The 25,057-nt window shown below is 41.0% G+C and overlaps 1 protein-coding gene across 2 annotated transcripts in view; it reads left to right on the top strand.

Annotated features, from left to right (window-relative positions):
• Nucleotides 1-11,044: 11,044 nt before the first annotated feature.
• Nucleotides 11,045-25,057, top strand: part of MTUS2 (microtubule associated scaffold protein 2) — a 232,592-nt gene continuing 218,579 nt past the window's right edge. For both annotated transcript variants that reach the window (XM_066175947.1, XM_066175949.1), the window contains exon 1: nucleotides 11,045-11,324. The gene's annotated coding sequence lies outside the window, so the exon portion shown is untranslated. The remainder of the gene's footprint in view (nucleotides 11,325-25,057) is intronic.

Here is a 25,057-nt window from a genome sequence, read left to right on the forward strand (position 1 = left end):
AAAAAAAGTAAATAATTGTTCCACTTTTGAATGTGAGAAAAGAGCAAGAATTCACCAAAAGCCTTTGTTTAAAAATAAAGGGAAAAAAGTAGAATCTTTGCCCCAAATTCTCCTGAAGAATCCATGTTAGATATTTCTTAGGGATTTTCTGAACAGAGGAAGCCTAAATTTAGCCATATAGCTGGCTTTAGAATGTGTATTTTTTTAGTTTTCACTCACAATAGGTAATATTTATATTTCATATGTTTAGTGGTTTATGTTACTTCTAGTTTAGACTAGAACATACAAAACTGTGAACCTGCCACAGTTTTTGGAGAAACCCACATCATTCTATTTTTGCAGTAAATACATGTTCCACTCTTAGTAAATTTCAAAGACTACTTTGCTAAAATTCCCTGGATGATTGGCTTGGCATCTGCTGAGTTAATTCCCACGTAGAAATGTATTAGGGTATAAATTGCAACTCTGGGGACAACTGATAGCATTCAGTGAAACTGGAAGGGATAGGAAAAGGATTGCTTTGCTTATGCTGCAAGTGGTGATGAAGAGGTAGAAGAAAGTTTAGAGGAGATGAAGGAGCTTGAGCTCTTCCAATACCAAACCTGATCCCAAATTGGAAGAAATTATTATTTGTACCCTGTATCGTATAAATGCTTGAGATTAAACTTGCTGTGACAGTGAGAGAAAATAGGTATTGACTGTCACTACCTTCTACACCCTCAATGTCGGCAACCAGATTTTTCTTTCCTAAGTCTCCCTTCTGATCTCTCTCAATTAATCCATGCTATAAAATCCTGGCTTGACTCCCCCACTCATATCAGTTACTTTTAACATCAGTAAAAACCCTCTGGATCTGTTGGTTTTTTGATTTCCCACCTTCCTTCATTTGGGCAAAAGGCAGGAAGTGTATGCTGAGGGTTAGGAAACACCATGTTGCCAAAAGACTCATCCGCTAACTAGAAGACAGCACAGCATGGATTATAGTGGACTGTGTGTAGATTCACATTGACATGCTTTGAAAATAATGCTTTGGTTCAGTTAGGAGAAAATTTTGTTATTGCTCCACTGACCTGCAATTATGTGAGGTGGTATAATAGCCATGCAAGTCCGGGTAGAGGCAAGAGGGAATGCTTATCTGTTGATAAAGAAACAAAGAAGAAGCAGCTCCCTGAAAATTACTCTGCTGCACTTTCTACCGCTACTGATGGGTCTCTTCAAACTTTTCCACATCTAACGCATTTTCTTCCTCAACTTCTTCAGCTTTTTTTTTTTTCTGGAAAAAATTAAATATTCTTGGATTTATGTTCCTCCTGTTGACACTGCACTTCACATGAAAAACATTTTATTTGGAAACATGCTGATGTTTTTGCCCAGCCATTACTTTATAAATTCATCCTCTCATCCCCATCCCTGAGTGGGGGATTTTTTTTAGCTCCTGGATGGGACTGACCTGGTTTTGCCACCTTTCACAGCTGCAGTTTCTACTGCTAGGTCAGCTCTTTCCAAGACTATCTGCCTGATGTCCTGCCATGCCATTCTGCACCTTACTGCATCTCTGTTTTCTCTCTGTGAATGGCTCACTGGTATTTCAGACATGTAGCTAAAATAGAGATTCTCCAGTTTTGTGGTGTTTTGGGGTTTTGTTTTTTTTTTTTTTTTTTTTTTTTTTTTTTTGTTCTGTGCAGAGAGCACAGTAGAGTACTTCCCTCTCTCCCAGCAGGGAGTTACCTACACATTTTACTTGAAATCCTGTCACTTTTCCTGTAACACCCCTTAGATATTCAGTGCCCCACTTCTGGTTCAAGTGCTTTTCTCATCACAGCTGTGGACATCAGCGACACTCCTGTCTGACCTTCCCTGCTGCACCACCTTCGGTGCTGACCCCCTTTGCTGCCTCGCATCTGTGGCCAAGGCAGTAGAAAGTTCTTATCCTCAGCCCTGGATGCTCTTCAGATCCCTACCTGATCCATGGCCAGTTTGATGCCTCACTCTTGAACCACTTGTCAGTGACTCTAACAGTGGCACTATTACGTTTGTTACATTCCACTGATTTTATCTCCACACACTGGGAACTGGTGAAGCTGAAGGGGGACGCTGGTAAAAATAGTTTTATTGTAATGAGTTTTGTGCTTAGTCAATAATGGTGGGTCCGTTCTAATCTTGTGGGAGGTTTTGGGGTTTTTTTTTTTCTTTTAATTATGAAGAAAATCACTAGCCAGAATGTTAAAGATTTCAGTTTTTGCTCTTTGATGCAAGTTCTTCCTGGAAATGAAGAATCTCTTCTCGAAGATGGACAATTTATAAAGTGAACTCCATGGATTCACTTCAACATTTCGGACTTTCATGGTCAAGAATAAGCAAGAAAATTACTTGGGGCTTGAATGTCTCATAAGCTTTGCACTGAGTTGTCTCCAGCAGCTCTATCACAGAGTAACACCTGAGTTATACAGTGTTCACACCCAGAGGATCTGAATTAGAAGGAACCCACAGGAACAATCAAGTCTAGCTATTAAGTGAATGGCCATTTATGGACACTTGACTTACTGGGGTGGGGTCTTTGATTTGACACTTTGAAATTGTCTGTTTTAATATGGGCCAGCTGAAGAGGGGCTTTGAGTCACAAAACAATAATGCAGAATGACACTTGTCTGGGAAGTGAGGCTTGTCAAGAGTCTTATTGGCTTCACTAGCCATTTGGATGAATCAGACCATGGATCTGGTTCTGCCAGGGTCTGATGGCTTTTGCTCAGCTTTCATGTTTAGAGTAGGATGGTGGGAATCCAACAATTATCCTTCTTTTATAAATCCTCTGAAAGGTGTTATCATGGGTGTCACATCTCCATCAGATCATCCGGTCCTCATCAGTGAGAACAGAAATTCTTCTTGGGTCTTGCAGGGACTGCTTCAGAAGCATTTTGTGTCCTGCCTGTAGGAGATGTTCCTGCCTGTGGTGGCAGATGTTGGGCCTAGGTGATCTTTAAAGTCCATTCCAACCCGTTAACTATTTCTTCTTTTTCCTTTCTTTTTATTTTTTTAATCTGCTTTTTCTTATTGCCTTCAAAAGGCTGTGAGACTTGACTGGGAATACAGTTTCCACATGCTTACAGGTTCCATTAAAATTTCGGCAGACTGAGCCCACTGGGTCTTCATTGGTTTATTGTATTAAGTACATAGTCTGTGTCCTCAAGACCCAGTTTTTTATAAAAACCTCCAGGCTCTACCTCATAATATACCAAATTTTATTTCACTTTTTAAATGTTATTAAAGGAGTTTGGATTTTACCTTAATTTTCTAGCTTATAGTACTGCAAGCTGCATTAGAGGAAAGGTTATTGCTGCTGTAAAAATCCAGCTGGCTTATGCCACGTTCTTGGCATAAAGGCTTTTTACCAGCTGGAATTACAAAAACTGTCATTGTCACTTCCCACCCAAGGGAAGAATTAATGGCACTAATTCTGAAGAAATGCACCTGAAAACCATTGGTAGGACAATGTCCTGAGGAAAGTTCCACAGCACAGAGTGGGTTTGATAGTCCTGGAGTTTGATTTTTTAAGTGTGGAGATCTGTCAGAGGTGGAGCTTCCCTTTGAAGAATGTCTGGCTGTTTACACATGACTTGAGGGCATTGCTAGGAGGAGCCATCATTGAGCACCTCCTCAAGTCACTGGTCTTCCGTCTGAGCTGATACATCCCTTTTCTCTCAGGAGAGTGGCTATACACACATGACACAGAGCAGTGCAGAATTTCCTCTTTGCCTTGAATTGCCCAAAACTGTAAATAGCCACTCATCACTAGATAGAATGGTTGGTGTCCATTTGTAGTAAAGTTGGGCTTAGTCTACAAGCCCTCTTGCAGGTACCATTTCCTTTATCCAACTCCACACTCTGTAAGGGAACAACCTATCTTTCTTGTGAGAGCAAATAAGTGTTGGCTGTTTATCAAAGTAAGGTGGAAAAGTCTATGCCACCTCATGTTCTTGGTGCAATAAAAGAATTTGTGCTCCATGAATTATCTTTAGAGTACAGAAGAAATCTTTATTTTTCTGCTGAGAAATTGGCTTCCTGCTGATCTAGTGAATCTCAGCCATCCCTGCTGCTTATTAACTTTTATACTCCAAGTGTTCATTTTGAGTGTTCTCTTCTGAGAGGCCAGAGAAAATTGCCTGGGATATGGAGAGCAGGGAATATGAAAACATCTCTGGTTAATGCAATATGTAATCCTCTTATTTGATATCAGTGATAAGCGGATTTTTGATCTGTGTGTACTGTGGTCCTTTTTGTAGTCAGGATATTCTGTTAGCACAATGACTAATGCCTCCCTTCCCAGCTACATGAATGCTTCTTATTTACACAGCTTAAACTCTTTATTCTTGTTACTAACTGATCATTTAGCAGACTGGCTGCTGGCATGGCTGGGCACTGCAGATTGAAGGAGAGTGCTCTCAGTGACACACATCATTACACAGGCTCTGGCCCTGGCTGCTGGGTATTGTGTAGGAATAACGTAAAAATATCTGGCACACTAAGGCTGAAAAGCATAGAACTGAGCCACTTGCACTGCTTAACTGTTAGTGTTCAGTGTTTTTCAGCATGCTCTTAAGCCACAGTAGATGTAGTGAGTAAAAAAAAAATAAAAATCTCTTAGCAAGGTGTTTCATAGCTAAATGTTCAAGAGAGTCCTTGACAGCTTCAGCTGTGTCTTAGGATAGTACTTATCACTTGTTTTCATACATGATTTAGGAAAACAATCAGTACAGCATGACTGCAAGCATGGTTTAGATTTAAGTGGAAATACAGAAGAGAAGACAGGAAACGGAGGTTAGAGAAACAGTCAGGGGAGGATAATTAGCTGAGAAGATTGAAAGAAGTCTAAGGAGTGGCAGAAATAAAACTTGGAGGGATGATGAGGAAGTGAACTTCAGGGACCAAATAAAAGCTTTCAAAGAAGGTGGTGAAATAGAAACAGATACTGCTCAGCACCAGCTGTATTTCAATGGTGTATGTTGTAGACTTAGAAGATGAGAGCTAGAAGGCATCCTGAGACTACATCTTTTACATGTGCGCATTCTACAATGTTGCTGACCCATTTTCACATGCACTGATGAGAATCCATGGCACTCACTAATTGTATGGGTACTCCTTTAGACTCTGTTCAGGCATCTATAAATATTTAATTGATGCCAAGCATGACTGGAGGTTGAATCCAGGTACTATGATAGTCCCCTCAGCAAAAGTAACTTGAAAAGTAACCATGTATGTACATCAGATACCAATATTACAACGGTGAAACCAATCCTTCAGGAGGAAGTCTGTCTGTGGCACTGGGAATAATTTAAACTTCAAGAGCAAGAGAATTGAAGTCTGTTTTTGTTGAATGATACTTTGGTTTTTAGCATCCACAGAATTGGCAGAAGAAGGTAGCTAGAGAGAAGGGCATTAGTAATCAGAACCTCTTACTCAATGTTTTGTAGTTTTGGTTCTTACCAGAGATTTGTGACTGGTGTGATTTATGACCTTTCGCCAGGTCAACAGACAACAACATGCTTCAACAACAGGCATACCCATACTTCTGTTTACCTACTTGTTCCATGTTTGAATTATTGGTCCTTAAAACTGGAGCTACAACACAAAAGTCTCATGCATGTAAATGTGAGTTCTTATGCAGTGTTATGAGTTTTTCCCTTTATGCAGAACATGTTATGTCCAAATAAGAGTACCAGCAAAAGTAAGGGCAGGAAGAAGCTGTTTCTGAACTGTCTGGTACACTTCCACTGTGTTCAATTAATTTTGGAGAATTTTCTTTTGAGTGCTGGGAGCTCCAAACACTACGTTCTGCCATGAAAGCAATGTGACAGTCTTTAAAAACAAATATTGATTCAGGAAAAAGAGTAAATTCCTTTCACATAAAGAAATGTTGCATTTATCAATTAACGTATCCACGAAACACTGTACACTAAAAAACAGTGCAGTTTTATTTTAAATGACAATTTTATGGGTTTCAAGACCACAGAATTATGCTAATGGTTACAAAACTAGCAGAACTACTGAAGCTTGGTTTCTATTGGATTTGTCTCTCATGATTAGTTCACTTTTTTACTGTGTTGTACCAAGCCCTTTTGTACAGAGAAGCCACAGAAGGGAGAGTCCTTAGTGATGCTGGAATTGCTGTGGAAACATCAGTCATAGTAGCACCTCATTAGGCAATAAACAGTCACCATGGGAGAGAAACAGTGATGAAGAGATTAATTCCTTGATGTATCATAAAATACTTACTCCAGTTGCAGCTTTCTCATCATTAAGGAATAATTTTCCCATGAAGAATGTCTGTTGTCGTATGAAGTTAAAGCTACTTTCCAGGCTTTCCTCAGCTCTCCTCTCTGATCACCAACTTTTGCAAAACTTATGGTAATTCACCACTTCCATCACAGTTGCTTGAAACTGGTGAGGAAGTTAAAAAGAAGGCAGGTCATGCCTATAAACTGTGGTAATTTAGGATGTGCTTGGACATAAAGTAAACCCTTAGATGTAAGAGCTCATTTGGTCTGTAATGGCTGGATCTGAGGCTATGAGATCATAGATGAGGGGAATGTTTGTTCCTTCTATACTCTGCATTGCTCTTATATCATCCCATGAAGTATGGTTCATACTGCTATTGGACATAGGATGAGAAGTCAGATGGGCTTCAGCTCTGATCTGAGAGGGCAACTCCTGTAAAACACCTGCAAATTCCTTTATAGAAAGATGATTAAAGCAAGGAACACCCCAGTAATGAGCATTTTAATACAGTAAAAGGCAGGCAGTAAGCTAACCCTAGTTGAGAGGTTCTGCAGAAAAGCCAGAGATGAATGTGTGTGGAGCAATCAAGGAGCACTTCTTGACCTCACAATGGCTGAAGACAGCTTTGACAATTTTCCAGCTCGAAGAGGATTTTCATCTCTGATTTCAACATGGTGGGTCATACAAACACCAAAAGCAAATAAAAAAGATACACCCCCAAAAAAACTGTTCTACAATTGCATGCTGAAGTGCAGTATGGACAATTAGAATTTCTCTCCTAGACAGTTTCTATTCTGTAATGGGAATTATGTGTCGATGTCAGCGGAAAACTGATTCTAATGGTGATCTTAACTTGCTGCTTGTATAGGCTGTGCTGTACAGTAACTGAATATGAATGCTTTCAGTTTAGACAAAGGGTAAATACACAAGTCTATTGAGCTAAAACATTCTTATTTCTGAAGCAAATCAGTGATGTTTTTTCAGAAGCTATGCTTTAAAAAAACCCCAAACAACAAAACCCAAAAACCTCCTTTAAGCTGTAGAGTTTCATATTTTTATGTCATGATTTAGCACCAAGTCAGCCCCTCATGCATTCCCCACCAGCAGGGCTGAGGAGAGAATTTGAAGAGTAAAAATGACAAAACTTATGGGTTGAGATAAAGACAGTTTGATAGGGAAAGCAAGAGCTGTTCATGCAAGCACAGAAAAACAAGAAATTAAAATCACTCTTTCCCGTGGGCAGGGTGATGTTCAGCCATTTCCGGGAGAGCAGGGGCCCATCACACATAACTGTGACTTGGGGAGACAAACCCCATCACTGCCAAATATCCCTCCCTTCTTCCTCCAGCTTTATGTGCTGAGTATAACCCCTCATGGTCTGGTATGTCCCTTTGGTCAGCTGGGGTCGGCTGTCCCTGCTGTGTCCCCTCCCAGCTCCATGTGCACCCCCAGCCCACTGGCTGGTGGGGTGGGGTGAAAGGCAGAAAAGGCCTTGACCCTGTGTAAGCCCTGCTCAGCAGTAACCAAAACATCCCTGAATTACCAACACTTTATTTTTCCCAGCACAAATCCAAAACACAGTCCAGTAAGCAGCTACTGTGAAGAAAATTAACTCTATACCAGCCACAACCAGCACACCATGGCACACAAGTTCTTTGTAGAGAAAGAAAACATTTTTATTTTTTATTTCTAGCGCTGTTGCATCTGGTCTTGGAAGCTGCTTGGGGTCATGGTGTTCTTGTATCTGACTTTTGGGGATATCCCTTTTTGGTTGCAAAAGGGTTTGTATGGGGGGGTTTTTGGCTGTTCCTGTTGAGGAGTGCTGGTATCTGTCACTGGTTTATTTCCTAGAGGCAAAGTGACTCAGTGGTCTTTGTGCAGTACCTTATAGAATGATAATTCAGGTGGAAGAGTATCCTCCTAAAACTGTACTGGGAAATAACCTGTTTGTGTATTGTTGCCTATAAGGAGATTCCCATTTAGTTTTCAAAAGTGTTTACTCCTGGTAGAAAAAAGACCTTAAGACATTTTTTTTCACATGGGGTGCTGGTGAGGAAGATCAAACATACAAGGCAGGGTTTTAGCTGTGAAAATAATCAGCAACCAAATCCCACTGAAAGGATAAAGAAATAATGAAGGACTCTTGGCAAATAAAACAACTCCTTCAACACCTTTACGAGTTAAAAATGGGGCACTAAATTGTATCAATCATGTACTTTATTTCAACAAATAAAGTTGCTTTTATTTCAACAAATGTAGATGTTAAATCTCAGATGAATAATATGTAGCAGGAAGCCATATTGTGTTTGCTTTTTGGTGTGTGTTTTTGATGGGGTTTTTTTTTGTTCGTTTGTTTTTTTTCCCCAGAAATAGCTCTAAGTAACTTAAATTCAGTTAAAAGAAACCCATCCGTTACTGTTCTTGTTTCCTTACCCATCATTTAAATGGTAAATATCAAACTGTAAATACTTAACTGTGTTCTCCTCTTTGACAAAGAACAGGTGGTAACAGTTCACCTTACTGTGAAAGTAGCTCAAAAAACACAAGTCACGTCTGAAATCATCAGCTGTTTGATACAAAGTACTTATTCCAATCAACTGCTGAAACATTTCCCCCTAGTTTCTTTAGGTCACAGTTACCTGCTCTTCAGGCTTACTTCTCCATCAATTTGAAAGGCGGTAACTAACCCTAGCCGATAGGAATGTTTTAGAAAGGAACAGTTCACACCCTGTGAATTTTTGAAATGCCCTTTTTATTTTAATGGTCCACATATGCTTGGTTTAATGAGTTTGAAAAGCTTTAATTTAGACTACAGTGGGTGCTCTAGTGCTCTAGTACTACTGCCAAAGCACTGTCAGGCAACATTGGCTCTTATCTAGCAAAACAACATAATCAAAAAAATGTACAGTAATTTTTATAAAAATGATGGTTTCCTTCATGGAAAACAGCAAATAAATGTGCCTCAAGACTCTGTCTGGGCACAAATTGTTTAAAGCTATTCCTTGCTGTTGTTTTTTTGCCTTTCCTATCAAATTTAAGTTTCCCTTTGTATCTCTGCTGTCACTTGTAGGTTTTATCTTTCTGAACCTAAGGTTTTTCTTTACCAGCCCTATCTCAAAACCCATTTATTTTAGGTTCTTGAGTTTTCCTACCATGACAGACATACTATTTTTTCTGATTTTCTGGGGTAGTCAAGATGAATGAAGTGGGACGAAAAAATAATAGGTTTTTTTCTGACCAACTGTAGTATTATGTGAAGATACAGGTTTGTCTCTATTAGCAAAGAGCACTGCCAGGCCCCAAGGAGAGCCTGTCTGCTGACACTGGGGAGCTGCTGGAGCAGTTCCTGCCCTGGATTAGACCCCTGCAAGGCGGCTTTCTCCCAGTGGGCTCCCAGGCCTATTTTCAGGAGTCGGAGGGTCAGGACATGCCCCCATCAGGCAGCTTGTATGCACTCACCCAATTCAGTCCTATCTGGGAAGGTGACCTTATTCCCAGGAAGCTACTTGGGAATGACTAATTTAATGGGATAGCTATAGCCTACGAGGTCTTCTCAAGCAACCTGAGCTGGTAGTGCTGGCATCTGGTGAGCAAGACAGCAGCTCTCCCATAACAGCAGTGTTTGATCCTACATCTGTACATGCCCCTCCACTAGGATGATGTAGTGATGGCATGGGAGGTGAAGAGCTCTGTGGTGGTGTGTCTCCGGTCTGCCCTGCCACCAATGCTGTGCTAGAGGTCCTCTGTCCCCTTGTTTTGAAGGAGGTGAGGAGTGTCCCTCAGGACATTCCCTCCTAGGCACGGGAGTGTGGTTCAGTGGTTGAAGTAATGTAACCCCTGGTGGTAACAAGGGAATGGGAACATGTGTCAGAATGTGATGTTTTCAGGCTCAACAGATTAACAAAATGATTTAAAATGAGCTTGGTGCTAGTTTGTGATTCATTTTTCCTCACTTTCTTTCTAAGCACTGAGTTTTTCATTTGTTTCTCAGATCATTCTTCTCCTTCCATGTCTTGTGACATTGCTTTCTTCCCATTCCTGTTCCCTCCTGTTGTGTTCTCACATTCCTAGCTGCCTGCCTCACTCATGAATTCTGCTGTATTGCACAGTTTCGCTTGTCTGTGACCCACTCCTCATCTTCTGTTGTTTATCTCTTCTCTAGTGCACACCTTGTCACGCCCTCAACCATCCTTGTTCCCCACCAGTGAAACCACAGTGGCTATGCTCGTGACTCTAGCCTTTCTTTACTTCCCTCCTTCTCTGTTTTCTCAGATTGAGGAGGATTGTCTCCCTTCCCAGACTGCCACCTCTAGCTGAGCTCAGTGTCCTTGCCCACCTCAATCCTTTTCAAGGTGTGAAGTTTCTCAGGTGTCCCATCATACTGACAGCCAAAGATCTGGGTTCCTGGATATTGATACTGCACAGAGTAAAAGGGGCACTGACTAATCTTTTCCTGCTCAAGCAGCTTTGAAACGGAGGATTTTTAATCCTTCTTCTTCCCCAGTGTAGGCACATTCAGGTGAGACTGCTTTCTAATTATAGCAGAAAATTAGAATTTGTTGCCATACAGAAAAGGAGTGGGGAAGAAATGGTTATTAAACGGTGGCAGCTGGGTAAAACTCTCGTATTTAACTGTTTTGTGTTTTTGCAGCGGAATTGCATAAGTGCCAGGTGACATCTCTGTGCTTGTCTCTTTGTGGGCTGGTACGAGCAGTAGGGAGAGCTGTGTGAGGCTGCTCATGAGGGAGAGATGAGGTGGCTGCCCAGATACTTCAGTTTGGTGCTTTGGCAGTATTTTCTGAGCCACAGTTACTGGATTTTCCTGCTGGCACAGGGGGATCTGTGAGCTGCAGCTTCCTGGCAGGATTCTGGGAACAGCACCAAAACCCCCAACAGGCAGCAAGCAGGTTTTGTGCTCTGAGTCAGAAGCAGGCTGAGAAGATGGAGCCTTCAAAGCATGTATCCAAGATGGGGAAGGGGATCTGTGCGAGGAGGATATTTCCAGTGTGAGGCTCAGAGCCTGGGGGGACCCTCTTCTGCCAACACTCTCGGTGAGTCTGTGGGTCAGCTGCTAGTTTTCATGCAATCACAGGAGAAGGGAGATTTCTGCCTTTCACCACTGCTACCCTGAGCCAGCTCATCCTTTAGCTATTTCTGTCTATGCTTATCTATAGCATCATCCCCCTTGTGCTTGTGTACCTGCCAAGCATTCAAAACAGGCACTGCTGTGGCAGCCTCTTTCCTTCTCTCCAGCCGGGAGGATAAACGACTGGATTGCTTTTATGTATTTTTTTTTAATTGTTTCTCTGCCTCAAGAATTTACAGTGGGAAAGCTAAGCTGGAGAAATGCTTTTAGGAGTGGGTGACCAGATTGGCAGATCTCTACTTATTCTTAGCCCCTAAAAAGGTCCTGCAGCCTGACCCTTGCTGGGCTCACTCTAGGCATCGGTGCTCTTTTTGAAAGTGATGGTTTCTCAGAGTGAGATGTGGTATTGGGTAAAAACAGACAAAGTTTGGATGCAAGAGAGAAGACCTGGATCAGACTTGCCCACAAGGGGACCCAGAACAGAAAGCTGAATGCTTGGGTGAGTTCACAGTAGCCAGCTTGTCCAGTGCAGAACACTGCATTCTTCTTTATCATAGACTGAGTTATCCAAGGTAAAAAATAGCAGTATCAGAAATCCTAATATGTCTACACTATCTATATATTCGCTGCTGCTATATGTGTTGTTTTGTTTAGTTTGGGCTGTGAAGTAGACTGCTCTCGGTGTTTAGTCCGTCTCACTGTGACTTGTGACTTTACTCCCCACTGGGAATTTAAGTGCTTGCATCTGGAGTTGTGCAAATACATGCAGGTGTGCAAAATTTGCATCCTGCTTTAGCGTCGTTGTTACAGTGCTAGTTTAAGTCATTAAATTTCACTCAGATTTGAAAACTGACATTAAAGCATGCCTTCTGCTACCTCGGTGTATGACTTCACAGGCAAAAAAAGCACAAATATGTTTATTTGTAATGCATTGCTTCTGTTCCTTAAAATACAAGATGCAGACATGATGAAAGTTTCAATGCATCTTCCCAAAGTTGCTATGTTGGAGAGGTGTGAAAAGAGATTGAATAATCAGAATATTCTTCTTTTAAATAATTAGGTTTTAAGCACAGAATTTCAGTGTGAAGCTGTCAGGTGATCTCAGATTCTTCTATTTTTACACTGACTGAAACTGTCATTGCAACATTTGAAATGAGACCTGGGTTCAAACACCTTACATCTATGTTTCTTTGTTAAATCTGTAATTAAATATAAATTCCTATGGCAATATGTACAGTGGAAGTTGTTTTGATGAAAAAGAAGTGTTGCAGTATGTGGAGTATCTAAATATCTAAATTGATATGTTTTTGTTACAGTGTACAGTGTTTATAAAATACCTCTGTGCTGTAGGCAACCACTGAAATAATTTACAAAATGCAGCTTTAAAAACAAAAATTTCTTTTGCACTTCCACAACAGCATAAATATATTTGTAGGTGGCTACAAGTGATGGAGCATTTGGGCTGAGATGTCCTGTGAAGGGCTAAGAGTTGGACTCGATGATCCTTGTGGGTCCCTTCCAGCTTCTGTAATTCTGTGTGACTCTGCTGGCTATGGTTTGGATGAGGCATTTGGCCAGCCTTTTGGCTTAGTTTCTTACTGGCACATGAAGTTAAACCTGGCAAGTCCAAGGAAGAATGTGTTTTACCCTGATTGTTAAAAATTATCCACCTTTACTTGTATGAGTCAGGCAGGTCTCAATATATATTAATATTAGGAGGTTTTCGAATCCATAAGTAGCAAAGTTCTACTTTTTTCTCAATCCATAAGTACAAGTAACCAGTGCTTGCACAGCCCTTGTCACAAGTTGGTGAGAAAATCCTTTACAAATGGGATTGCTGCCACTGCACTGTTGTGTGCATTGAGGAATGACAGCACAGGAAGCGGGAGGAATTTTGTCTCACTTTCACCATCTAAAGTTAAACTGGTCATTTAGGGTCATCACCGCAGGGTGAGGTGCACAGTTCATCACACTCTGGAGCATCTTTGTTTTGTTTGAGAAATGCAGTTAAAAAGCTTAATTCTGCTCAGTCCCAGGCTCTTGTTGCCTGAATTTGATAGGCTGGGTTTCTTTGCTTCTTATGCTGCCTTTTGGAGACAACTAATTATTTCCATCTGAGAACCTATTTTAATTTTGAGGACAACTTATGGTGGGGGCTGACACAGGAGGAGTTAAGGGTGGCACTACACCAGGTCTGGCTCCCCACATCATAAATATGCTCTTGTGCTGTCCTACTAGCAAGGTTACCAAAAGCACCCCTGTGCCCATGCCTTGCTCTAAGACATGCAACACCCACTGCATGCAGTTAAATGCTGCTGGTGCTCTGAGCTGCAGCACAGCCCTCACTTTGTAGTGGGAAATTTTGAATGGAGAAAATAATCAACTACCACGTGGCACATTGACATGCAGGCAAAGGGCTTAGTGTAGGGATGTCACCCGGTGGGTGCTTTGGGAACAAGAGACCTGCCCACGGTGTGGGTGTCTCAGGCAGGAGAGATGCTGTCCTGTTGGCCGCAGAGGTGCTCACCTGCAGAGCTGGGTGAAATGCATTTCAGGCAGCTGACAGATGGAGTAGATCAGACCTGAGTTGGCTTGCACAAGGTCACTCAGCAGGTGGGTACTAAAGCTGGATACGAAAACCAGGCCCACGTGCTACTCCTTAGGACATGCCACCTCCACAGCAACCAAATAACCTGGGTTAAACACTGCTGTCTTCATGCCCTACATGAAGAGGATCTGGGTGGAGAGTGCTTAGGAATGAGGTTACACATGGATGTGAAAGCAGCTATGCCTGCAGTATGACAGGATAAAAAAAAAGGGAAAACGGGTTCTTTTTCTAGATTTTGCAAAACGTCATAGCTAAGATCCTGCTGTGCAGCAGGTGCCTGGCACTCTGAGTGGTCAGGGTGCCCTTAACTGATCCTTTACAAGCCACTAAACCACATAACATTTGTGAACACTGCTGCAGTGTGCTCCTTTGCGTTCCAGTTCCTATGGAAACATGCTGTAAGAAAGTCTAAAAAAAGTACAGTGCTTTGAAACTATTATTATTTTGATCTTTCCTTCCCACCCCCCGAAATCTCCCTTATCACCTTTCTGGCTGGATTTTTAATACATTAAAAATATTGTTGTCATTATCTGAAAGAGTGTGCTACCCTGCTTACCCATGTGTCTGCATCCTGGGATCTGATGGATCCCAGGTCCTGATATTGAGATCAGCTCACTTCTCCCATCCTCCCTGCTCAGGGGGGTGGCAGGTTGTTGGTACATGTGTTGAATATATATATCTATATGTATGTATATATGTATATATGTATATATGTATATATGTATATATGTATAAAACCCAACAAGCTTATTTCCAGCTCCTTTTAGGATCGAGGATATAGTGTTGGCTGGGAGGGAGTGCAGAAGGTCACCCAGCCCATCAATGCAGAGCCCCCTACATTGTTTGGTGCAGGAGATGTTTGTGAGCTGGCTGGACATCCTGCAGGTCCCCTCTTCCTCATGGGAGAGCCAGTGCTGGAGCAGGGAATGGGCTGTTTGGGACAGCTCTTGCAAAGGAATTTACTTGTTCTCCCAAAAAGGGTGCTTACGCTGTAACTGAAAACAGGGATGTCCATTTAAAGCGCTTTTCCCCTTTGTTCGTGTGGTTTCCTTCTAAAGTTTGCAGCTCCCTTAGAGCAGCAGTCTCCCTGACCTTAGTAATGTCTAAGATTTTCAAACAGCCATGTCCTATTTTCAAAAATTATTTTTGATGAGTGAGCTTTAGGAATGCTAGGGCTAAATCCTGTAAAGGGCTAAAAAGCCTTATTTAAAACCAGGTGCTAATTTTTGTTCATTTTCAGGCTTCTTGCCTCTTGCAGTACAATACCTCAGAACCCAGTGCTAGATACCAGGAGAAGCGGTGGAGGTGCATGTTTGACATTCAAGGGGGAAGCAGGCACTTAAATTCTGAAAAGCGATTCAGGAATTTTTGGGCAGTACCAAAACCCTTTGACACCCTTATATGTTGGATACATATATATCCAAGAAGCATCTGCATTCCCAGAGCATCTTCTGGGGATCTACACACCTTTTGTTTTTGATTCTGAGAGTGGAGGCAGCAACAAAACGAGGTTTGAAATAGAAGGGAGTTGACTCTTGAACATTATTTTTTATGACTCCACATCCTAGACAAAATAAATTGTAAAGAGTTATGATGATTTAGATCCAGCTAACATTATGCTTTAACATTAAACTAAGTCTTAGCCATTTGAGAAGTGTAGGCATCTGTTTGAATCCTATTCCAAATTACCAAGCCAAATTTTGCTCACAGGGTTCCTTCCTGCCAGTGAGCAGCTGCTGTGTAATTATGCATCCTGATTTATGCTGCTCAGTGCTTAGGCTTTACATGGTTTTTTATGTGTTTGTTGTAACTGTAGTGGCAACACCAGATCTGTTTCATTTTGGTGCGACACTGAAGGCCAGTAGAAAAAATATGACTCTAATCTTAACAGACAGAATAAAACTTTATACACTATTTTCAGGGTTGCTATAATTTTGGGGTTAAACTACTCATTAACCGAACAGTCAAAGTAAATGAAAATGCTGGTTAAAAAAAAAAAAAAAAGTTGATATTTGCTTTGCATTTCATATCTGCAAAGATCCTTCCTTACTTGAATGACAAGCACTATGTCCAGCATTGAAGTGAATACCAAGAGAGATGAGAATCGTGAACTGTGGAACAGCAAATCATAAAGAGTAATTGCTCTGTTTTAACATGAACAGGCAGGGTTGAGATTCTTTTTGTAAAGGCTCTATATGAAGTGCTTTGGAGCTGAGCCACTGTAGATGTAACCTTTCCAATCCAATTGATAAGTTCATGTGTATGCACAGTATGTAGGTCATTCACATTTATTCTGAGTAGCCCAGAAAAGAATGCAGTAAAACTTCAAAATATTTTGCATTTCAACCCTTTTGTTGTAGCTGATTTCTCTCTCCCACACTTCCTTGTCCATCTATGCATTTGATGCTGGAAAAAGCCCCCAACAAGGTTCATGGATAGCTGATAAATGTGCATGGATAGCTGGTAAATGAAACACTGAATAAACAGCTAGACTCGTGAGACAGAAAGAGGCAGTAAGAAATGTCCAGCAAGTATGAGGGACAGGATCTACGAAACAGGGAATTACCTACACGTTTACTACATCACTGCAAATTTGTTTAGCAGTCATGAGAATTTTGGAATTATCTTCTATTTGAGAAGGGCAATATTACAATGATTTAAAAGAATTATTCTGGCATATGTCGTTAGATAGTATTAAATCCTGACTGTAGTAAAGTAATAGTTAAACTTTCTTAATAGCATAATCATAAGTAATCAAGGAGGTAATGGACTGATTAGGAATGAACGTGTGGTTCAATAAAGGAAAATTACTGAATATAGAGTGACTTTTAAAGGTGGCATTACTAATTTTGACCTTGTATTGATACAGTTTGTAGAAACATAAATCGGTTTGTGTTGGAAGGAACCCTAAAGACTGGATAGTTTCCAACTCATAGGCAGGAACTCCTTCTACCATCACCTCCTACTCTTGCCTACCACGCCAAATAAGTTTTCTTGGGCCCAAGTAATCTCAGACATACCTGAAGTGGCATCAGTGGTAATGATAGATGTCATACTTCAAATTGGGATGTAATGTCCATTGTGTTCCCACAGGAATTCCCATTAAGTCTGGTTTGTGAATACAAAAGTCAATTGAATTTAAAGCTAGTATTGGACTAGGAGGCATTGCAAGCTCTGCTGAGAACAAAGAGAAGTTTTTAGCTGGGGAACTAGAAATGCTAGATTTTCTATCTGTAGAACTCAAGTAAGACAAACAAAAACGCACAGATCTGGGAATGATCTGAAAATACGTAAACAGTAGTGCTAGGAAGGAAAAGAGGTTCAAGTTGCCATCGTGTGATGTAGTGTCTCTTAATACTGGATAAGGGTTAAGTAAGTCCTTGGCTATGCCAGACTGAGCATGACACTAGCTTATGGCACTGTTCATTCAAGACCCTCAGGAAGGGAGCAGCCAAAAAACTTGTTTTTCTTCTGGCTCAAGAGTCACTGAAACCCTGCTGGCACTGAAGGCTCAGTGACGGGCAGTGGCTGGCCTGTCACCCACAGCAACTCTCCCTATTCTGCATCTAACACCCATCTCAGTGCTCAGTCTTAGCTGCTGCTGCGTGAAAATTGAGATAGAAATGGAATTAAGCATAAGCAAAATGAGTGGGCAGCCATGGTATGTGGAGGCAGAAGGGTACCACTGTGGGGTCCTGTTAGATAGGGAGGAAAGAGCAGAAAAGGGGAACTGCCCCTTCACAGAGCCACCCTCACTAAATGTGAGTCTCTTAGGCCACGTTAGTTAAACTGGGTAAGCAGAGGGACAGCAATCAATACAGGTTTTGATGTTGGAATTATTTTTTACCAATCAACACTTTGCCTAATCAAACATCTCTATGCCTTCAAGGATTAATGCTTCTGTATTTGTCTGCCACAGGATAGATTAAAATAATTTCCTCTTTAACTTTGATTCTGTGTTTTCTCAGTTAAAACAGGATGTATGTTTTGTTGTCTCAGAAAATGCTTTTGCACACACCAAATGTAAGTCTCTCTGTGAACCCTTTCCCAGCCACAGAGAGCACAGGTGTTCATAGATGCCCTGGGGAATTACACTGCAGCACATCATTGTGTTTGAAATTCCAGATTTCTTAAAGTGAACATGCAGCCTACTCTCTCCTCAACCACACAAGGTGCTTGTTTTTTATATCAGAAGAATGAAGTGCCTAAAGTGAACAGTTTCTATTAAAAGAGCACTAAACTGAGCATCAGGAGGTCATCAGTGCCTCTCTCTTTTACTTACCGGTCCAATGACCTGGGACAAAGAATTTTCCTGCTGTGTCTTCCACCTGACTTTGGATTTTCCCCACACTTTCTTTTTAACTCACCCAGCTTTAAGTTTTTGAGGCACTGTCCATTTCTTACCGCGTGTTTGTATAAAGCCTACAGCACTTGACTGTCTGCCTATGAGCAACTGAAAATCAGGACCTCTTTGGGGATGACAGGACAGTGGAAGATATGTGTCTTAAGGGGTTAAACGTAGTAAGTAGTTGAGATCAGACAACGTCTTTTTCAGTTGGGCCTAAAATGCCCAGCCTGTTTCAAGAAGGAAACTTTGATTTCTACTAGCAGAAGTACACTGGATGTAGCTGACAGGAATTCAGCTGGAGAGGATTACAGCTGTTAAGAAATACCTGTTTTGCTGAACTGTGGTTCTTCATGGTAATATAATACATAATTTGCCATTGATCCCTCAGAAAAAGTGCATTTCTCATGTGCATAATTTATGTGTGTTGCTTCAGATGTCCCTGGGAAGAAAACGTAGTTTTGGACCCTCACAGTCTGGGCTTTGCCCCCCTACAGCAGGTCCATGCCCCCAAGCTGAAATTGGGACACTTCTTTAGAAAATCTCTCCCAACCTGCTTCTCTAATGAATGGCTGAAAGCAGTTGCAGCGAAAAGAGATTTGAAGAGTGAAAGAAGGAAGCAAGGACATTGCTGCGTCCAAACTGGAGAGGCTGTGGGGAGCCATGGTGACAATCTTTACCTTCTTTTGCTTCTTTCTGCCTCTACAAATGGTGTACCAGGATTTGTTGGATCGTGTTAGATGTTTTCAGAGCCATGTCAATGCTTTGGTGAGCATTATTATTGCATTCTTCCACGCAGCCAGAAACTATGAGAGAAGCTAGTGCTTAAGTGTATTTTCTTCAATCAGATCTCAGCAGTTTCCTCAAATCCAGTCGATAAAGCTAAACCCAAATTACCCTTCCATCACCAAAGCACCTATCAACCTCTTTGTTTATGCCCAGACCAAGTACTTCAAAGAATTAAAAAACCCCTAAAAGTTTTATCCTATGGCCTGTTTCCTTCCCCAGGGTATTTCATTATAGGACAACTTGAGTGAAGGGGAGAGATTAGCAAGTTTTTGTAGTTTTGATTGCTCATGTATTTGGATCAAACCATTATAACATTTTTCATGAGATCTGCAAATTGCTTTTTTAAAGTAAATTTAATCCCTTTGAGCATATTGTGCACTTTATAGCTCTTAAATGGTGCTTAGACTACAAGTTCTGTCACTGTTCATGAAAAGTAGGTTGTCTTAATTTGTAAGATCATGAGAATCTTATAAGCCCACTGGCTTTCATTGCAGTCAATGGGATATTTTTGCTTTGTATTCCAGCTGGAAGAAGATCAGCTCTGTTGCCACTGGGGAATGTACCTTTAACTGTCCTGCATCCTACTTCAGTAATTGATGCATTCTGCACTAAGCTGTGACATTTTCATTTTCTAAGCTCTTTATTAATTCAGACACTGAATAATTAAAAAGGAGAAAGAAGCACAAGGAAAACATCCCATAGAAGACCATCACAAAAGCTGTGTATATAAAAGTGAATGCAGGCCATAGGGTGGACTGCAAACATAAACAAAGAGCTGCATAAAATCCAAGCATGTCCAGAAGGTCTATTTATTTATTATGCACATACAGTGTCTTTAAGTAGTGCTGCAAAAATTCTTGCTTGGTTCTTCTAAATACAGAACTTGGAGTTACAGGCTGACATAGTAAAGCAGCATCAGTAACCTGCTTTCCATTGTAAAATTGAATAAATATGGCACGATGTGTTTTCCCAAAATGATTTTTAAAAACACCATCTACACAGATAACATGCAGTGGTGCCCTACCATATCTCCATAGAGAAATTAAAGAATAACCAAGGAAAAAGAAAAAATAAAAAAACAATGCAATTTGAGGGACTGTGAGGAAGCAAACTGAAATTTCAGCATTAGTTGCCAAAAAATATTGTTTGGTGTGTTTGGGAGAACAGCAAGCATTTTACTTTCTCTTCTTCCCTGCTGTTTCATTTTTTTAAACCAATAAAAAACCACAGCAATGTGTTTTTAATCTTTTGCTTCTCTATTGCACCTTATCTTCTCACAGATTTCCACACAAAACGGGATTCAAAAACTTTAATAGGGGAACAGATCAGATAAATCTGTGTGGGTTTTCATCTGATTTGTACTGAAATGACACTATGTGCAGTGCTGTGGCAAAGACATGAGATACAATTAAGACTACACAGCCCTCAGGAAGTATTAAGATTTAATAACAAGGCTGAAACCTGATGTGTCATTCCCAGCCCTGTTTACATTATGGCATTTGGATGCTGTTGTAAGCGTGCTTCAAAATGAGTCTCTGCTTGGTTATGTAAATTGTTCTTGTACCAAGGAACCACTGTGTGCTGCGAAATTAAAACTGGGAGGAAAAATAACCGCTGTGGGATAACATGCAATAAATCCGCTAAAGCTACTGGCTCTGGTGAGGTAACGTCTTGTCCCTCTATGGGTGGAACATTTCTCTATCGAATCATTACAGTCTTGCTCAGAAACATCCTACTGCTTGAACCTCTGTGGGGAGAACAGTAATGTCAAGCAGATATCAGGTTTTCCCAATAGGAGCGTCCTGCTGGGAAATGGGTTGCGCTGGTGTGATGGTGTAAAAAGCTCAGCTGCGGCAGCTCTCTGTAATTGCTATTCCCTTCTGATTCCTTTGCTGAATGTACAAAACTGCTTCTCACAAACTGATCTGAGGACAAAATCCTTGACTTGTCACCAGTGTAATCCTCTGCATGCTAAGCTGGGGTTTCTGACTAGTTCACCTTCATTGTCTCTTGCAATCACTATTTGATATTGAGTCTGTCATCTCCTGTTATGGTGCCACAGCCTGACACTGAGAACAAATGCTTCAATTTCAATCGGTGATGTTTAATTTTTCATGATGAGTGCAGTTTAGTGCCTCCCCAGGTAGGTGGCCCTGCTGCTAATTACCAAGGAAATGTTTTCTGCCTGCACAGGACACATGTGCACTCTGCATCTTGGTTCTGTTAAGCAGCTGAGCTGGGTGGGATCAGTGGTGGTGGCTCCTGGCAGCACTGACAGCCTCTTACTATCATTGCTGCTTGAAGGAAGACCTCCTCAGTTTTCTCTTGTAGCCCACACGGCTGCAAAAGAAAGTCTGTTTTATGAGGACACTGTTGAAGGAGGTGCGTAGTCCTGCTTGGAAACTGGTAAGCATCGCTTGCCAGAGAGGAGTGCTGTGTTTGTGTGGTGTGAACAGAGAGCAGGATGAGTTTGGTTCTTCCATGTATTCTTCAGTGGTAAGGAGTTTTGTCTTAATAATTTTTGGTAATTGGCTTGTAGACCTACAAACTTGGGTTTAAATTTTTGTGGATTTTGGGGGGTTTATTTTTATTTTCTTTTGACTTTTTGGTATATGACTTAGAATGATTGCCATTTATTTTCTATGGCCATGTTGGGTTGAAATGATTGATAAAGTTTATCTTACTTTTTTGATGAGCTTATATCAAGACAACTGAATAGCATAATAGTTATTGTATTCCATTTAAAAGCTGTTATATGGAGTGTTCTGGGGTTTGCTTAAAAGGGGTTGTTTTGATTGTATACTTACTCCTTACATAATTTGCTAAGATGTTGTTTAGCTTCACCATTCATTTTTTAGTAATAAGTCACACAGAATTTGGGTCTTCTCTTTGATCCTGCATTGTTTGCCAGGAGGATTTTCAGTAGCAGTCTACTGTACTCAGATTAGAGCATGTAAGTGGAGAAATTATAAATGCCCCATCGTGTGGTTTTTTGTGTCTGCTTGTGCTGAAGAGAGGTGGCTTAAATAAGAAATAAAAGACAGTAAAACCTCTCCTGTGATAAAGCAGAAGAACAAAGTTGCATTTTATGTGGACTGTACCATTTACCACCATAGAAAGAAGAGGCTGCTGCAGTGCTCAGACCTGCTCAGGCTGCTCCCATACTTTCCTCTTAGTGAATTGCTGTTTCAGAGTAAGGGAGTCAGCAAATAGAAGCAGCACTGGCAAAAACTGGCTGAAAAGTTTGCTTTCCAGGGTGTGCAGCTGGTTGTTCCTATGTCTTTATTTCCCCAACCAGAGCAGGGCTGGGTTTGGGGTTCTGTGCCTGTGGAGACCCCTTAGTGGCTATGAGATATGTATGGGGTGTAGGTTTGACTTTCTGGGGTCACTCTTGACAAGTCTCACCCCACAGGGAATCAAGGATAAGCAAGGAGATCTTTGGCAGTGACTTGGCTGGGATGATGATCCCCACAATGATGCTTTGAGGAGAGGCTGCATGCAGGGCTCTTTTCCTCCATGTGCTTTATGGTGTACTGACTGCAGAGCAGATCCCATGAGAAGTTTAAGGTATATCCCATGAGAAAGATTAAGAGCCTTTCCATAGAGAGTCTAAGGTTTTTAGAGCTGCTGTAACTAAATTTAAGAGATTCCTAGTTTGGAAAAGAGAAGTTTAACCTCAGGGCTTGACTCAAGGGCTGGCATAGCTCACACAAGAAATCCATAAACCATAGCAATTCCTAAAGCTTGCCCTGAGCATGGTTAGGATGTTAGAATCTGAACAAATATGGCAAATCAAGCCCTTAGGACTTAAATGAGACCCTAAAGGACTTGAAGAACTGCCAGTCCTTTAGACACAGAACTATGTGTCCCCACTGAGGGAGGCAGGTATATGCATGAAGAGCCCTATTTCTCAATGCTTGACAAGCAATGCAAAGAAGAAAGATTATGAGCACACAAGAAAGTGTTTAGTAGAAACACAAGTATTGCATGATGTGCTGTTGCCCACACCTGGGTTGGTCAGGACTTCTGGGATCATAGTCCTCTTGAACACTGATGTTAATTCCACTTAGACAGCACCTGGGTGTCTGTACTTGCTATTCCAGGTCATACTGTGGGTTTCTAAACCAAGTGAACTGCTCTAAAACCTCTCTCTGCACAGAATTACAGGGACTTTGTTAAAGTCTTGCAATATTTCAGATTCTTCTGCCACAGTGGAAAACTTGAACTTTTGTTCCAAATTAAACCACAAGATTTTTATTAAAGGTGATTGGAGTGGCTCAATATATTTGGCTTTCTGAAGAGTTACTGATGAGGTATTTTAGTGTGAAGTTGGGGTTTGTGACTGGGTAGTATCAAATCAAGCTACAGTGTGTATATTTGCAAAGGATAATACAAATTCTAACTAAATGGAAACCTGGTTCTAGGCGTAGTGAGAATTTAGCATTTCGTTTCAGATTTTGGTGTTGGATGAGCTAAAGAGGCAGTCTACAATTTCTTGACCTTCACAAATTTTGACCTAATCTGCTTTCTTAAAATAAATAAAGAGAAAAGCCAGTTGAGAGCTTACTTATGTAAGTGAATGGCTATGATGCTTTACCTATTTCCACCAGGGGAGTGGTAACTCGAGTAGATTTTGCAGTTTTCTGCAAGTCCTGCAGATTTTGGTGTGGTCCCTCCTACAGACACAACACACAACTTTCACTGAAGACAAAAGCCAGAGTTCTAGTGCTCATGGTGAAGAAATCAAAAATATGATTAACAGACACCCAAAGAGAGAGTGAATCCAACCCTGATGCAAACTGTGGTATTAAAAATTCACAAAATCTGATTTTTTTAAGCTAGGCTGTGATTATTGCAATTTTTTTTAGGATGGTGACATGCTGAAACAAGAGGTCTTCTGGGCTCTTGGGAGGTTTCCTCTGCAGACATGGAGGATAGAAACTTATGTCTTTTAAGTGAAAGTTTTCACTCTTGTTTAATCTCGTGCCTCCTGGAGCAAAGTCCTGTAAGAAAAACACTAACAAACATTCAGCAATTTGTTGTTGCTCCTTGGGGATCCCCCCCCCCCCCCAAAATCGGTCTTGCCCATCTCCTTTGTGTTCAGGGGAAAATTAGTGAGCTGCACTTATTACAGCAAATCAGCTGGGTCCTTACCTCCTACTTCAGGTCAGCAGAGAGCCGAGTCCTTATTTTGGGCTATGCCCACCTTTGCCCTGGGATAAAGGCAACAAAAATAGTTTGATGTCTATGTTAGACCTCGTCTTATTAGTGCAATGTGTTTTATACACAAGGGTGGAAGGACTGCTTTCCAATCAGCATGTCCTGAGGTTTTTTCTGCAAATGTTTTGTTCAAAAAGTGACCAGCTTCACTGATGTGTGTGAGGTGTGCAGTACCAGCTAGAGCCAGGAACTGAAACTCTTTGCTTTTAGGAGTACATTTTATTATTGAGACATAAAGTGCACACCACATACTTCAGCAGAGCTGAGCAGCCTGTGTGCTAGGGAAACACTTCCAGCAATAGACCTGAACTGAATAAATTCCTGTTTCCTGTAGCTGGGGAATATCCATATGTCACTGATGAATTCTGTCAGCTCACATGTCTAAGTTCTATGTTTAATGTTGAAATTTAGTTTTAGAAGGGATTTACTAAATCAGTGCTGTTATAGATGGGGAAACACGTAACTAAACAGAGATTAATTGATTCAGGAGAACTGAGCTCCTTGCTTGAAAGGAGAGTGCCTGGATCGGATACTGTAATGGATGTCTGGGTGTCAGGGTAAAATATTGATGATTACTTCTGTGGTTCAGGTCACTAGAACGAATGAAATTAATATATCTTACAGAAGAAAATTGATTTGCATTAATTTCTGTTTGAGATGCACAATTAATAAGAGAGCTATTTATCAGAAGAAACAATACTGTGTCTCTTTGTATTTTTACTGTAGTATTTTGTGT

This window comes from Chamaea fasciata, unplaced genomic scaffold (assembly GCF_029207755.1).
Source record: "Chamaea fasciata isolate MVZ Bird 193981 ecotype frontalis unplaced genomic scaffold, bChaFas1.0.hap1 SCAF_2, whole genome shotgun sequence".
Taxonomy (NCBI): domain Eukaryota; kingdom Metazoa; phylum Chordata; class Aves; order Passeriformes; family Sylviidae; genus Chamaea; species Chamaea fasciata.